The sequence below is a fragment of the Triticum urartu genome, chromosome 2A (genome assembly GCF_056163025.1).
Source record: "Triticum urartu cultivar PI428250 chromosome 2A, HENAU_Tu73, whole genome shotgun sequence".
Lineage (NCBI taxonomy): Eukaryota > Viridiplantae > Streptophyta > Magnoliopsida > Poales > Poaceae > Triticum > Triticum urartu.
This window is the reverse complement of record NC_141874.1, coordinates 556640540-556650829: the sequence shown is the minus strand read 5'-3', so window position 1 is coordinate 556650829 and position 10290 is coordinate 556640540.

Genomic DNA, 10290 nt, shown 5'->3' with positions numbered 1-10290 from the left:
CATTGACAGATAAAATGAAGCTGGATCAAACGGAATGAAAATTGCAACATAAAGTCTTCACATCCGAACAAAATGAACGAATGCATTCCTCTTGAAATGGTCACATATCCATAAATTGAGAAGCCACTTAGAATTTAGGTAGAGAAATAAATCAACAAGGTACGGATCAAGAACGAATACTCGGTAAGAAATCCCAATCTCAAACCAAATATCCATGGAAGAAGAACTAGAGCTACGAGAATTCCCACCTATGAAACTCCCGAACCTTTCCGGTTGTGCAATCAGGTGTTGGGGATACAGGGGAAGCATAATATCTCACCCAAACTAGCAAATCCTACATCCAGTTGTATCCATCCTTCAACACATAACCGAGAAAAACTTCGGAAACCATCTACCTCAACCTTCGAAAAGCATCCGTTATACAAGTTATGGCGATACTCCCGAACTCCCGCCCCAGTACTGGGTGGCGTCGAGGTTATCTCACCAACGAACTGCATAAAAGAGATTTCGATGTCGGCGTACTAAACTCAGGTATTCCAGAACTGCAACGATAAAATTATGACGACAACACCTCAGAGCTCAACTCCCCGGGACACTTCCACAAAACCCCTGATAGGAGGCACCAAGACAATGTTCTCGTCATAAAACCATCGGAACGATACCAAGATACCCGCGTGATCCTAAAAAAAATTTAGTGAAATTTGAGAAGAGAAGAGTCAAAACTCTACGTCAGGATGCCTTACCAGAGCGATGAGGAGACTGGGAAGTAAAAAGAATTCCTAAACTCTCTGATATATAATTCCTAAATGACTCAAAACATTTTTCTAGACACAACTCGGCTGCTAAAACGATCAAGCAATGGGGCTCCTAAGGTCGGGGAAGGCTCTGATTACCAACTTGTAACACCCTCGATGCGACTATATCTCCCACGTGTCGAAGCACGACTTAGAGGTATAATCGCATTGAAGGCATATGTCGCAAGTTAGGCAATCTTCACAACATCCCATGTAATAATATAGATAATAAAAGGGGAGATAACATAGTTGGCTTACACTCGCCACGTCAATCAAAGTGCATAAATAACATTACATCATCCAAACACTCATGGCCCGACTACGACGCCAAAATAAAAGATAACCCAACATGCGACACGGTCCTGATCACCCCCAACTGGGCACCACTACTGATCATCAGGGAAAGACACATAGTATCGTTGAGAGTCCTCGTCGAACTCCCACTTGAGCTCAAGCGCGTCACCTGGAGCGGAATCATCAGGCCCTGCATCTGGTTTAATAGTAATCTGTGAGCCACAAGGACTCAGCAATATCGCACCCTCGCGATCAAAACTATTTAAGCTTAATAGGAAAGGCAAGGTAAATATGTGGAGCTGCAGCAAGCGACTAGCATATATGGTGGCTATCCTGTTCGCAAAATAGAGCGAGAAGAGGAGGCAAAGCGCGAGCGAGAAACTAGAGAACAACCTGCGCAAGCATTACTCCAACACCGTGTTCACTTCCCGGACTCCGCCGAGAAGAGACCATCATGGTAACTCACACTGTTGATTCATTTTAATTAAGTTAAGGTTCAAGTTATCTACAACCAGACATTAACAAATTCCCATCTGCCTATAACCGCGGGCACGGCTTTCGAAAGTTCAAATCCCTGCAGGGGAGTCCCAACTTAGCCCATGACAAGCTCTCACGGTCAACGAAGGAATAGACCTCCTCCCGAGACGTTCCGATCAGACTCGGTATCCCGGTTCTTCAAGACACTTCGACAAGTTAAAACAAATCCAGCAACACCACCCAGATGTGCCGACAAATCCCGATAGGAGCTGCACACATCTCGTTCTCAGGGCACACCGGATGAGCAAGACGTCGGGTAGGCCAGCCCAGAGTTGCCCCTGGTAGCCCCGGACATCGCTCGGTTGGACCAACACTCAGAGGAGCACTGGCCCGGGGGGTTAAAATAAGATGACCCTCGGGCTTCGGAAACCCAAGGGAAAAAGAGGCTAGGTGGCAAAAGGTAAAACCAAGGTTGGGCATTGCTGGAAAACCTTTAATCAAGGCGAACTATCAAGGGGTTCCCATTATAACCCAACCGCGTAAGGAACGCAAAAATCCGGGAACATAACACCGATATGACGGAAACTAGGGCGGCAAGTGGTAGACATCGTAGCATAGGCATAGCAAAAGAGCGAGCATCTAGCAAAGCAAAGATAGTAGTGATTTCGAGGGTATGATCATCTTGCCTGCAAAGTTGTCAGAGTTGACTGGATCCTCGAAAGCAAACTCAACAGGCTCCTCGTTAGTGAACTCGTCTCCCGGCTCTACCCAAACAAGACAAACAAGCAAACGGAACGCAATCAACCACGTGCAAAGCTCAAACAATATGATGCAAAGATGATATGTTATGCGGGATGCGATGCGGGATGCATATGCAAGATGTCACAAGGAATGCATGAACCTGGTTTCAACTTGGAAAACCAAGTGTGCCACTTGAAAGATGAGATGAAATCGCTTGAAAACGATATAAAGAACGCCGGAATCGGAGTTACGGTTTGGAAATGGCAAGCAATTCAAATATGGCACCGTTCTGCGATTTACAGCAAGTAGTCAAACAAATGCAACAAGATGAACATGCTAAAGCACCCAAACATGGCGTCAAAATACATGGCAGGGATCCATTCATGAAGCTTAACAAAAGTCTAGCACTAAGCTACGGCCAATTCATCCATTAACAGGTTCAAACAAGCATGGCAAAAATGCATATGGTAAACAGATCTCAGACTTAGTGAAATTAACACTTGTCTGGAATTTCAGATCAGATAGCACTCTTCGGAGCAACAAAACTACATGCTACAGGACCTGAACATGGCAAAGTAAACCATGGCATGGAGCTACTCAAAAGGCTTAACAAAAGTCCCTTAGTGACCTTGAGCCAAAAGGGATCAGAAAATACAATTGCAAGCATGTGAACATGGCAAAAACATAATCAGTACTCAGACTTAGTGAAAACTGGAGCATGCTGAAAACAGATATCAAGTAGGCATGTTTACGAGCTCGATGCACTCACTACAGAGCAAGTCATGATAATCTAAGCATACACCCATCAAGAATACACAAAATGCAAGCTAGACATGGCAAGAACAATATCATGGCATGCACGGGTCAACTACAACATCATCGGCAAAATCGCTAACAAGTAGACAATCTGCCCAGATTCGCGAAATGACAAAAGTAGAGCTCGATTGACTCAAGCTAGGGTGCTTCATAATTGCAAACAAATACATGGATGGATAGAGCACTACAAGATTAACAAATCATCCTTACTGATCATCCTCAAAAGAGGCACGGATCACTAGGAAACAACATGAACATATGGCCATATGAGAAAAACAGGTCAAGGACTTAGTGGAAATGCTAAGTCCCTGAAATCAGCATTACCAAGTGCCTCACTTTGCAAGCTGGTGCTAGTCACCTCACACATCACAAAAATACATGGGTTGCACCTCTGGAAAGATGGCAAAACCCTTAACAAAACATATGTAGAGCTCATGGGCATATCATGCACACAATAATCATGGCAAAAATGACAAATATCTAAATGGAGCAGCAGATCTGACAATTATCTCAAATAGCACTCTTCCAACAGCATTTCGGGCATCAAGATGAACTCAAATGAAAATGATGCAATGAAATGAAATGATGTGCTCTCTGAGGCGAACATTTTGATATGCTATATGCCCAAAACGGAGCTACGAATGCGGAGTTATAGCATGATGAAAAACGCAAATTATTAGGGTTTGGGACGAAAACGTCAACCCCGATCCAATCTTCCAGATCCAGATCCGGCGCGCTCTTCGATGTTCGCCGAAAGTTCCTGTTCGCCGGAAAACACTGTTCACCGGAGCGAAGCGGGGCGTCGCCGGATTTGGGCACGGCGGCCGGAGTTCGCCGACGTCGACATAGCTCGCCGGGGCGGCGTTGGGCGGCGGGGAGGCGCGCGCCGGCGCGGTGGGGACCGGGCGACGACGGCGCGGCGGCGCGGCGGAGGGCGGGCGGCGGGCGGCGCGCCTCAGCGGAGGAGAGGCCGGGCCTCGTGAAGATGCGGCGGGCGGCGGCGGAAGGCAACGGGGAAGTGGGGCGGCGGCGTGGCCAATCGGCGGGCGACACGTGGTGGCGGCGGAGCTAGCCAGACATGTCCGTCGGTGGCCGTTTTTGTCCGGCGGCGGCGGATGAAATGGATCTAGGGTTTCGGGGAGGAGTAAAAGAATTTCGGAGGGGGTTCTTTAAATAGGCATAGGAGGAGCTAGGAGAGTCCAAATGAGGTGCGGTTTTCGGCCATGCGATCGTGATTGAACGCTCTAGATGATGGAGAGGGTTTTGGTGGGTTTGGGGCCAACTTGGATGGGTTTTGGGCTGCAACACACACGAGGCCTTTTCGGTCCCTCGGTTAACCGTTGGAGTATCAAACAAAGTCCAAATGGTACGAAACTTGACAGGCGGTCTACCGGTAGTAAACCAAGGCCGCTTGGCAAGTCTCGGTCCAATCCGGAAATGTTTAATCCCCACACACAAAAGAAAGGTAGAAATGACCGCCGGAGGAGAAGGAAGCGCCGGAATGCAAAACGGACAACGGGGAAAATGCTCGAATGCATGAGATGAACACGTATGCAAATGCAATGCACATGATGACATGATATGAGATGCATGACAACGAGAACAACACATAGAGACAAAAACCCGAACCCGAGAAAATAAAATAACTTAAGGCCGGAAACGGCAAGAGTTGGAGTACATATTGGGAAAGTTACATCCGGGGTGTTACAGGATCTCACATCTAGGGGGAGCTTTACTCTAACAATTGAGTTAAAGCAACTCTAATGGTGTGAACACAACAACGCATTATGTAAAAGTTGTAACCCCACTTGTACTTAAACGATGAGTATGAACTATGATCAAATGTTTTCATTTGACTCCTAAGTCAATATACTCATATATAGATGACCTAGTCATTGCCAATTGCTTGATAGATGCTAGAATTGTTTGTGCATGCTTTGCCACATATTTCAATTGTCATTTTATTGTGTGAGCATGTTGGTTGCATAATTTACTCATTCGAAGACATCCACTTATTGTTTTGATTGATTGGTTTCTTTTTCTTTTGGCCAAGTGGATGGACAAGAATGCCTAAAAACTTTCTCAAGAACCCCCCTATAGCAACACAAGATTTGCAACCCTTAAGGATGTGTTGTAAAGTATCTGCCATAGCCGCGCATATATGCGTTGGGACTCTATACGTTGCTCTTTGTGTGAACAAAGACGAATACTTTTGTGATGCAGGTTGTACGTTGCCATTTTCAATAAATAGAGCAACATTTTTTTCATAAGATAATATTGTCATTTAGTCATCATCCATATATTCACTGTGCAGGTCGCATGTCAGTATTTAATTACATGATTGAAAAATTAAAAACGCGCTAGAGGATACTCTAGCCAGCCAGCACAAGGTCGATAGAAGGGAAACCAACTAAGTCGGACAGGTAGAGCACGCGTTCTCCTTTCAGATTTCACCTTAATGAAACAATACCACCTTAGCTGGGCCTGAGGAAGTCAGGGCCCAGGAACATGCGCACTTGGGCTAGCGAATCGGGCCGCCGATGATTTTTATTATCGATCAGTTGCTAATCCTGTATGTACGAATTCTCAAAACAAAAAGTTACTACTTGTACGTGTATGTTCAGTTGAAATCCCAAAATTTAGGAAATTACGAATCTATTTATAAAAATATGTATATTTAACTAACTTTAGTTAACTAGGTCGAAAAAATTAAGTAGTGAAAATTTGTTCACGTGAGTGAAAAATGTTGTTCTAATTTTGCAGTGTTCGCACTTCTTGGAAAACATGAAATTTTTTAAAATAAAAAATAGGAAAAATTCGTTGTGAATTTTACAAATGTTCATCATGCTTTTAAAAAATGTTTATCATGTATTTGATAAGTATTCATTGTCTATTTTAAAAATTATACATGCTCTGTTTTAACCATTGTTCATTGTATATTTCAATAATGCTCATTATGTATTATAAAAAAGCCACAGTGTATTTAAAAAAAATGTTTATTGTGTATTTGAAATTTGTTCATCATGTATTTAGACAAATGTTCACAAAATTCAAAGGAAAATATTTATTTGAGAATAAAGTTGATCGTGTATTTTAAACGTGTTTGTTGTGTATTTCAAAATGGTCATCAAGTATTTTACATGTTTAATATATATTTCAAAAGGTTTATTGTGTGTTTAGAAATTTTCAGCACATATTTTAAAATGTTCATTGCGCAATTAGAAAATGTTCGTCATATATTTAAAAGTTTTCATATATATAAAATATTCAAAATAAAAAGGAAACATCAAAAAATATAAAAAGCCTAGGGTTCCTTGTTACTGCCTCGATCCCCTTCCTCTCTTTGGTCCAAGGACCTTGTTGTTAGACCCTGCCCTTTCTTTGTTCTAAGTTCTAGTATGTCCTTGCTTTCCCTTGGGTATTGGTTCCTTGTGATGTTGACATGGTGGTGATGACAATGGCACATTGGAATATGTATTTTCTGACCTCTTTTTGGGGGTGATGCCTGATCTGGCACCGACGAAGAGCCTGTGAGGATATGTATTTGTTTCTTTTCTCTGGATCGTGTTATTTGTTGTGTCAACCAAGAGGCGCAGTTGGTTTGCTCTTGGTACAACAACTTTGAGTTATTCATCTACTTAATTTTGCAGCAATGCCTGGTTTTCTTAAACCCTCTGGTTTACTTGTGAACATTGCAAGCATGTGTTGCATGGTGTGACTTCTTAGTGGATGTTCTTTTCATGGGTTATAGATCTCGTTGCTATCGACAAGTGTCTATTGTGGTTTCAGAGCCTTGTATGACAAGGACGCTTGCAGGTGTCTCTTTTTCATGCTGCCGATTTAGTGTATTTTTCAAAATGTAGTCTAAATCTTCGTCGGTGGAGGCGTCTGTGTTCCACGTCCTGTTCTTCCACTAGTCTGGAGAGCTCACCGGCGTGAGCCCTGGGAAGTGCAGCCGCGGGCCGCCGGCAGAGGCCCACATGGGACATGAAACATTCCATTTCCTACTCTTTTCGGAGTTCGCCATGTGGACGTCGTAGATCGAGGCGAGGTCCATGATCGATGTGGGCGGGCTAGCCTCGTGGTCGTTCCAAACCGGTGCAAATGATGCGGAGCTACCAACGTTCCCGTCTGTGATCGCCAGCGCCTCCTCCATTCCTGCCATCGCCGTGATCGCATTGCAGCCAACATGAGCACTACTTGTGGCCTCGTAGAGCGCACATTGCTAGTCGACGAAGTTTGTGTCCTCCGCTACCATGTCGCCATGACCTCTTTACTCGCAAACTCGTCGTAGATTTGGCTCTCCTCCATCCGGCGATGCATGAGGAGGGTCAGGTTGTAGTGTTGGTCCTCACGCGCCAACAGGAACGCCGACACCAGCGCCAGTTGCTCCTTCGACATGACGGCATTGAAGTGTGCCTGCGCCTACTCCATGGTGAAGTCGGCATTGACCGGTGCGGGCTTTGGCCCGTTGTTCGATGCCTCCCCCATCGTCAGGTCGCCATCGCTCACGTCAGGCAAGCTCATTGGCAAGCCGGCCTCTATCCGTCGTGCATGACAGGCTTGCCATCCTACCGCAAGGCGGACACCTCGTGCTTCTGCTACGTCAAGAGGCACTCCCACAACGTGCTACAGAGCTTGCGGCGGAGGCGGTGCGGAGGAGGAGCGAAAGCGGACATGGTGTGGTGTGGTGTGGATTGTGCCGTGCGCGACCACATATAAATAGCGGGCGACCATCAGGGGCGCCGAAGTGGGTTTCCCGGTCTATGCACCTGTTTAATGCCGACAGGCGGACGGATGGACAAACTACATCCGAACACCTCAGTCTGGACGTTTGCAGACGTTTTAAGGTTCCGTGTTGGCGATACCCTAAATATGTCTATCTGTGTTGAAAAATATAAGATGCTTTCGATATTTCAGTATAGATTACATACGAACTGAAATAAGTGAACAACACACTAAAATACGTCTATATACACATAATCATAAAAAAAAGTTAGAACATCTTATAATAGTGAACATCTTATAGTATTTAGTTAAACTTGATGAGATGAACAATGTGACGTGGTACATCTAGGAATTTTCGAACCAAGCAGATCAGTCAAAACTAACAATGTAACGTCGGACCTCATGAGGTGGGTTTCAATAGTCAGCTACCCCAATAGAGAAAAACATCATGCAATGTTTACCCAAAAAATGAGCGCACGGCGCGAGATGTTTTGGACACGCGTGGTGGGATCTTGAAAATTTCCTCTTATCATATACTCCCTCCGTTCCAAATTACTCGCCGTGGTTTTAGTTCATAGTTCAAATTTGAATTAAAACCACGACGAGTAATTTGGAACGGAGGGAGTACGTAGCTTTAAAAAACCCTAAAAATTTATTCCCTCGAACGCACGACCGCAACGCCGCCGGCTCTCTCCGCCAACCGCCCACTATTCTAGAGCCGCGATCTCATCTGACCCGCCACCACTTGCGCCTTTACAGCTTTCCTCCCCGCCGGATCTAGCCTCTCCGGTGTTTATCCTCTTCATCCGGCTAACCCCTCCCCGTCGTTGTCTCGCCGCTCATTTACCTTGCGCCGCCGGAGACGAAGACGAGCACCGTTGGGAAGTCGGTCGCCACCTATTCCCTAACTGCCTCCGTCGTTCTGATCCACCTCCTTCGGTTCTCCTGGATCATGCGGCAGCGGCAAGGTTCATGGTGGTGGGCCACCTCCGATGCGGGACGACGTCAAGTTCGAGCTCCCTCCGCATCGCCGCCTCAATGGTCTCCGGCCAGCAGCACCCCTCGTGGCACGTCCATTCACCCCAGGTATCTCCACCTCGCCCATGCCTCCTCGTAGTCGTTTCGCCTACCTCCCATCGCGGCAACACGGCCGGCATGGTACGTGCACCTTAAGGCTGCTGTATCGCTCAACCCTCAGGAGCCCGGACGCTTTCTACCCTGTCGCCCGCTTGTCTGATTGCTTCTTAACAATTTGACTAATTCACGAATTGGATTGTTAACTACTGCACACTGAGAAGCAATTTGCTCGTCCATGCCTAACCTCCTCATATTTTCCTAGCTTAATGGATCTGCTTAATTGCTAACTCAATTACTACTAACAATCATCCCCTGTGGCACTATACTGTCCTCTACTCAAGTGGCAACTAATTAGTGCCAGTTCACTTCAACAATGTTACGTGATCTAATCTGCGTTGTTCCCCTTCATAGGGTACAGGAGGTGTGAGATCCACAATGCTAGCTTCATCGAAGTCATCCAAATCTGGCCAAAGGAACTGCTGAGGATATTTTACAAATTACCATCGCAGTTCCACTCCAGTGAGATGACTGAATTATTGTACGCTCAGGATACTCACCAGGTACTAATAAGTACTAGTAGTACTTCTCCACAAGTTTATGTTGTAGTCTCTAGCTAGTCTGTCTTACTGATTTCTGCGTGTCAAATCCTAGCTAGTGACTAGGCGCATGCATATCTGATTGATTTCTCAATGCTACATGTAATGTGTCGAAATATGTATATGCTAGAAGTACTACCCACGAGGGAATCCACAGCTAGTTTGGTTGATTTCTAAATGTATTCAGTCCCAGTTTAGCATATTTTTAAGTAGTAGCTTTGGATCGCCATACGGAGCTGACATGTTACAAAACTGCCTAGTTTACTACATTAGCAACAATGCATTATGCATGAGAAACGCTCCATTGATACAACTGCAGGTTATGGAGCATGGGCTGTTATCTTCAAAGACCGCAAAAATACCTTGTTACAAGTGAAGGGAAGAGTCGATTACAGCGAAGACTACAATGACAGCAGATTTCATCGTAGAACTTAATCAACAATGATAACCTCATTTGCAACAACAATTAATTTGCTGTCCTGACTATGTACGTATGTATTTGAGTTAGATATAAAGTAGACTACCTTTTTTTCATGATGACCATATTCTTAACTTATACATCTTGATGAATATTTTGGTTGGTCTTTAGGGGCCCAAGCTGTGTATTTTTAGGCTGAGGGATGCTTGCTTTTGAACAGATTGATCTTAAAAAATTGGAGCCCTATTTGACAAGCAGATACCTGATGGTAATGATCTTGGTGGTTTGTGCGAGGAAAATCATGGCTTCTGTTCTGATTAGTTGATAAGGTAATATCTCGAGCCATTAA